Source organism: Sarcophilus harrisii, chromosome 2 (genome assembly GCF_902635505.1).
Source record: "Sarcophilus harrisii chromosome 2, mSarHar1.11, whole genome shotgun sequence".
Classification (NCBI taxonomy): Eukaryota; Metazoa; Chordata; class Mammalia; order Dasyuromorphia; family Dasyuridae; genus Sarcophilus; species Sarcophilus harrisii.
Genome location: NC_045427.1, coordinates 617,659,731 through 617,667,050, shown reverse-complemented (window position 1 = coordinate 617,667,050; position 7,320 = coordinate 617,659,731).

The following is a 7,320-nucleotide window of genomic DNA, read 5'->3' as shown; positions in this document are numbered from 1 at the left end:
ATGAGAGCTCCTCCCCAGCCTGTTTTCTGGACATTGAAGATGAGAGGTCTTTCATAATATCCTTTCTGGTCTGGTTTTACCTCACCCACACTCTCTACCCACTGAAGGTCTAATAACTAATTGCCTGTTTTTATAATCAAGCAAATGACCCTGTTTACCTCAGCTGCAAACACTTGCTCAATACTTGTTGTCTTCAGATTGAGAAAGGAAGGGGAAGAGAGAACTGGAGATCCATAATGGACCCCGCCTGGGTTCTGCTCCTGGCTGAAACCCATGAACTTTCCAGTGCTCTAGCTCTCCCTCCTACAGAAGATCTGGGGGCCTTTCGCTTCCGCTCCAGCCTTCACTGTTTACTGCTTCTGATCACTGAGTCCCAGCTGGATTGAGAGTCCATGACCCTTTGGCTGCCTGAGACATCACCTGTACCTGTCTTCTGCTTCCTGCTGCTGCTGTTGTCTCGTATCCACTTCCTTCTTTTTTTTTTGGATGCAATGGGGATTAAGTGGCTTACTCAGGGTCACACAGCTTAAAAAAAATAGCCTGAGGTCACACCTGAATTCAGGTCCTCCTAACTCCAGGGCAGGTGCTCTACCTGCTGAGCCACCAACCTGTTCCTGCCCACTTCCTCATCTTCAGGTCTAGAGCCAGATTCCCAACCCACTTGTTTTATAGATACCAAAGATAAGGCCTCAGAGGACAAGTGACTTCCTCAAAAGTCCATGAGGAATAAATATCCTCATATTTGGACCCAGGCCCCCTCCCACTGCTTCCTCATCGTGCCTTCATGTTCTAGGATTTCCCTAGTAAATGCTAGAATTTATTTACTTTGGAAGAGAAAAGACAGAAACTCAAACATAACACAATAGTATTAGGTAATTAATCATTCCCACAAAACAAATCTCCCAAATGAGGATCTCATGCTCGGGAAGCTCCCCTGCCCACAACACACACATTTGCTCCTGTCCAGAACATGAGTCTGAGCTCTTGCTGCATCATCAGCTTTTTGGACAGTTGGGGGAAACTAATCTCAGAAGAATGCTTATTGCCTACATTTATAATGGAAGGAAACACAAAATTTCAGTTATAGGTCAGTCTACAACATCAGGAAGAAGCATTTATTAAACATCTACTGTGTGCTAAATGGTGGGTTAGTGAAAACGGAATTTTTTTTTCCCATCCAAGTTTATAAATTCTTACAAAATTGCTCAATAAACTCATGGGGTGTCTATCAATCCCAGGCTGGGATTTCCTTCTTGGGACGTGGTTCAATATATAGGATTTGGGATAATCAGGGTTCAAATCCTCCTTCTGCCACTTACTACTAGTGTGTCCTTGATCAAGTCATCAGCATCACTGAGTCTAAGATTCCTTATCTCTATAAGGAGATACTGGACAAGAAGGGCTCTTCTGGCCATAGAATCATCTCCTGGTCTATAAAATGACTCTTTAAGGTCCTTTCCAATTCTATTCCATAATCCTATAGACAACATTCTCCATTCCTGATCATTTGAAATATTGTTATCTCATTCTGGAGACCACCTTCAAAGAGGGGCTTTAAGGGACCTTTCTAGGGACCACCTAGAAAACTAGGTGACATGAACAGCTGAAGTGATGGAAGACATTTAGGAGGGGTAGATATCAAAGAGCTAGGAAGTCCCCTGTGGAGCAGAAGGTTGGTCCATGCTATGTAGCTCCAGACAACAGAACTTTAACAATGAGGGCAATTTCTAAGGAGACATCTCAGTCAGGGAAACATTTCCTAATAATTAAACCCATTCAACAATGGAATGAGCCCCTTTGGGAGAGAGTGTGAGCTCCCCATTACTTTTTCAAAAAGAGGAAGGTTGCAGAAAGGATTATTGCATTGGGAAGAAGATATTTAAGTCTAAGAAAATGATCTACAGAACATGGGGAACCTTGCCTGCTGCTCTCTTATTTTTCCCTGGGGGGAGGCAATATCATTGTCCCAAACACCCTGCCACTCATCTCCATGACCCAACCAGCTCTAGAAATGGTCTTCACCATCTCCTAGATAGGAGCACCAGTCCAGCTGATGATGAGAGTGAGATAGGGGGGCTCCGTACCCCTATGTCTTACAGAAACTCCTCAGAACTCTGTTGGAGAGAACCCTGGAGGTAATGACTTACCTACACTCATAAGATCATAGGATCATATATCTAGAGAGCTTAGAGGCCATTTTAGAGATGTGGAAATTGAGGTCTGTGGTAGTTAAATGATTCACCCAAGATCATACAGAGGGTAAAAGCAAAAAACATGATTCAAAACTAGATTCTCCCATTCTCCATCACTTAGTGAGTCTATGGCTTTGCTGGAATCAGGGCCAAACCTCACAAATCCTGATCTTGTTCTCTCCCTTCCACAGGCTCCTCAAAGCCTACTTACTGACCCCAAGAATGTGTTTGAAGTCTCCCTTTCTCCAAGTTCACCAAAACCAAAGGAAACATTTGTTTTTTCTTTCTGCGGGTGAATTCTATTTTATTTATTTATTTATTTATTTATTTTGCTCATCATCCCATTGGACAGTGAATGTTTTTTGTTTTGTTTTGATTTTTTTCCCACAGAAACCCCACCAGAGTGACAACTCCTGGCCTGTTCCCTTCTTTAATCTTTATTCAGAAAGAATCTGGGGTGTCACTTCTGTCCTGTGGGAAATGCATTGGCCAGTGGTCCCCAATGACGCATCCCAGGTCCAGCATCATTTCATATTTCTTTCTCAGACAAGTCTATAAATAGTAAAAACAAAACAAAATAAAGAACAGTTCCTGCCCTTCCTTGAAGGTCCAGCTTAGGGGCCACCTTGTCCATGGAGCCTTTTGCCACTTCCTTCCTCCCCACCCCAAAGTATTTTTTCCCTCCAGGTTTCTCATAGTGGTTTGCCAAGACTTGGTCTTTGAGGACAATGTCATGAATAAAGTGTTAAGCTTGCATATGAGATTTGCCCTGACTCCCAAAAGCCCTGCTATATCAAGGCTTGTTAAACTTTTTCTACTCGTGACCCCTTCTTGACAGAGGAATATTTATATGACCCTGGGATATGAATAGGTATATAAACTAAGCATGCAAATCAATTTACTGATAATAAATCATCATTTCATGATACCCGCATTCAGTTATGAGACTCACATGGGGTCACAACCCATAGTTTAAGAAGCTGGAGGGTCTATTACCATGTACTAATCATTAACCTCCCTGCACCTCAGTGATCTCCTCTGTAACACAGGAAATCCTATATATGTGCAAGATTATGGAACCAATCATGGAACTGGACATTAGCTATTCTGGAGTCCAATTCTCTCATTTTTTTCCCAACGGGGAAACTTGGATCTAAGAGGGAAAATGGCTTCTCCAAGATCACCAACATGAAGGAGCTGGGGCTTCAGCCTAAATTCCCTGACTCAGAGTATGCTCCTTAATTCCACTGAGGCATACAGGGTGAAATGGCTTGCCCAGGGTATCTGAGGCAGGATTTGAACTCAGGGAGATGAGCTCCATCCCATGATACTCCAGAACTGAGACAAGAGACAAAATTATTTTCTAGTCCACTTGGGAAACACTCCCATTTACCATGTGAAACCTAAAGAAAGACTCTCTATCCTCTTCCTCTCTTTTGCGATATTTTTAGATTGTGATGTTGTTATTCAATAGGTCATTCAGCCTCATTCCCACCAGCTTCACATCATCATTTGAGGAACATGTCCTTTCTGTTTTTAAGCAAGTCTCTGACAAAAATGTTGAGTGAAACCGAATGCCTCTGGTTGACACCGTCCCTGAAGCAGGGCCAAACTGTGTATTCTGATGCTTGAGGGGAGGGACTCACTGTGATCCGAGAGACCACTTCCCAGTGTGTCTTGGGGTCGCTTGGTACCTGTGTTACCTTCCTCCCCATCCTGAGTGATAGAAAGAACTGCATCCTGGGCAAGGATTATTCCCTTTTCTTTTTTTTTTTTTTTTCCTTTTTACCTTCAGTGCCCAACTGTATTTGGGACACAGTAGCAGCTTAACAATACTTTTTAATAGTTTAATTGAGTCTTATAGCCAAGCCGCTGACCCTAGGGAGTCTATGACCTCAAATGCTCTCTCTCTCTTTAGACTGCTTGATGTTTTTCTTGAGTCACATTGATGCTCTTGTGGGTCGAACAACTCAGGATATCCCCTTTCAGGAACATCCTAGCCCCATAGGTGGATGGATGGTACCCAGGGGACTGCTCTCCAGGCAGACGCTTAGATCCAGGCTTCCTGGGAACTGCCACACAGGAGCCATACTCAGTTTGGAAAATCAGCACTTCATCATTTCTCTTCCTGGAGCCATCCAGAACTTAACATATCCTGCCCTTCTTTTGCCCTCCTTTCTGGATAGAAAAACATTAGAGTCAGCATTATGTGTCAGTACCCTGGATGAAGTACTAGATGCCCTGCCTGAGTTACATCTCTGACTTCTCATTCGTCCCTCACAGGTTGCCATGAGGCTGAAAAGAGGTAATATATGTAAAATGCTCTGAAAGCTTTAAAATCTCATGAAACAGTCCACTCTTAGAGGCAGTGTGATGAGGTAAATTGCTTTCTGGGTTTGGAGTCATAAAGAAGTAGATTCACATTCAGCCTTGGAACTAAATAACACTGGGCAAGTCACTTAATTTCTATATGCCGTAGGCAATATCCAAAGATTTATCTATTATTGTTCAGTTGTGTCTGCCTCTTCCTGACTTCATTTGGGATTTTCACAGCAAAGACACTAGAATGATTTGCTATTTCCTTCTCTGGTCCATTTTACAAAGGAGGAAACGAGGCACACAGGGCAAAATGGCTTGCTCTCTGAGGCAGGATATTTACTCAGGGAGATGAGCTCCATCCCATGATATTCCAGAACTGAGACAAGAGACAAAATTATTTTCTAGTCCACCTGGGAAACACTCCCATTTACTATGTGAAGCCTAAAGAAAGACTATCTTCTTCCTCTCTTTCTAGGAGAATTGGAGGCATTTAGGGGGAAACTGATTTTAACTTCCCCGGAGACTCCAGGCCTGGCACTCTGTCCCTGGCACCACCTGGCTCCCCAGGACTGATCTACTTAACCACAAAGAGGCTGTGATCTGGGGAGATGGAGAGATCCCACACCAGTTTTCCTCCAGAAGAAATCACAGATCTCTCACATCATGGCTTTATCTTTGTATCGCTAGCTCCTTGCATAGATGAAGTCCTTAATAAGTACTGGTTGAGTGGAATTGAATTGAGATGGGAATTTGAGGTTCTGGGAATGGCTGGTGATAAAACCTAAGATAATTTGAGTCCTTTTTATCAATAATATCTTTTAATAGGGGCTTAAGGTCAACTAGAATGAAGGGCCCTGGTTATGTCACTCCCCCCTAAAATGTTTGTAACACTTCTCACTATCTCCATGTAAATGAGGACCATTCCAAAACAACTTTTCTTTCACCTAGATTTTTTTAGATTTGATTTAGTCTTTAATAAGACGTAAACTCTCCTAATTGACGGTGGGAAGGGGTTAGGAGTGTGTGTCGTGTATGGTTGAATAAACGTGCAAGTTACTGATTGATTTAAGAACATTTAGAACTGAGCAAAAGTGGAATTATTGGCAAGAAGTTCCCGCTTCCTGGAAGTTTCCAAGAAGAGGCTGAGAACTACTCATCAGAGACACCAAGAGAGCTCTGTTCAGGTACAGGCTGAACTAGCCACTTCCCTTCCAGCTCAGAGACTCCATCCTCATTGCCTCAAGGTAAAATAGAAATGGGCAACTCATTCAATTGGATGAGTGAGAAGATTAAGGGACATGTTGCTGAGACTTCATGTTGAGACAAATGATTGTTTTTCTATTTTATTATTAACTAAATGAGGACTGAGGATCGGTCCTCATTTAGGGACCAGTTCTTGTAGAGTCGACTTTCAGCTTCAAAAGGACAAGGCTAATGATGAGATTGGTTTAATTCTCCAGAGAACAATTTCCTCAATCTTAGTTTTAAGTTATCTCTCCCAACCCCTCAGCCCCCATCCGGACAGTTTACTTCTTATTAAAGAGTAAATTGAATCTAAAAAAATCTAGGTGAATTCCAGTCCTGAAAGCATTAGGCTTGAAATCCTTACCCCCCAATCCCGTCATTCATTTGGAGCATCTAGGTGGAGATGGGCTTTGTCAAGTGCTGGAGTTTCACCATCGGAATCATGTTCTCAGCAGGAAGAGCTGAAGACTTTTAGCCCACTTCCCATTAAAATGTCTATACCTTTATTAATTGTTCACCAATCAAGACTGATTTTCACCTCACATTGGAACATCCTATTCCAAAAGTACTTAAGCACTGATTGAGTCCTTGTCTTGGTTTTTGGTCCAAAAGAAACCATTGATCATCAATTTAATATTTGCTAGCTTAATTAATAACTGGATTATTGATTACCCAGGAACTCTGTCTCTTGGGCTTTTCATTGATCTCAGTTCCCATAATGCTTGGAGCAAAGAGAAAATCACTCATTGGGAGACACTGCCTGCACTAGATCCCCAAAAGGCTGCGAGTGGTGATGGAACTAAAAGAGATCTCTGGTGAGGAATGAAGAGGAAGGAAGTGGTCCCCATGGGGTGGATCCCAGAAAGTGAGCAGCCCAAGCACTCCTAGAGACATTTAGAAATAGAACTATGATACAGAGACCATGTAGAGCAATATGGTACGGTGTCTAAGACATGGATTCATCACTGGCCCATGGTGCTCCAGAACTCAGACAAGAGATTGTTTCGCCACAAAATTATTGGCAGATGACAATACCCACTACCATTGGCCATATGAAGCCTAATGAAAGACTATATATCTTCCTCTTCTTTCTAGGAGAATCAGAGGCATTAAGGGGGAAACTGATTTTAATGTCTCTGGAGCAACAAGAGATAGAAGCTACTTAGTCATAGAATGTTTTTACACTAGATGTTTTTCATTATTTGCAGCATTTATTAATTACACATTGTTTGTCTTTTGTATGGCTTAGTACATAGTAAACAATTGGACAGGACAGCAGAGACTACTTCGAACAAATAGAAGAGGCGCCTTTCTGCTACATTTCCACTGTTTAGTTGTTGCCATTTTGTTCCCCTAAGGGAAAGGACGAGTGGGAGGTGAGGGGAAGCCATAAGGGAGCAGGAGACTGACTCCTAATTCTTTTTCTGACCTCAAATTCTACAGTGCCCCAGCAGGACCGACCCTGCGGTTCCGATGTAGACACGAGGAGGCCGAGGAGGCCGCCACTGGTTTTTGAGTGAGGATGTTGATTGGAGGGAGAGGAGAGCAGACCATTCCTAGCTGG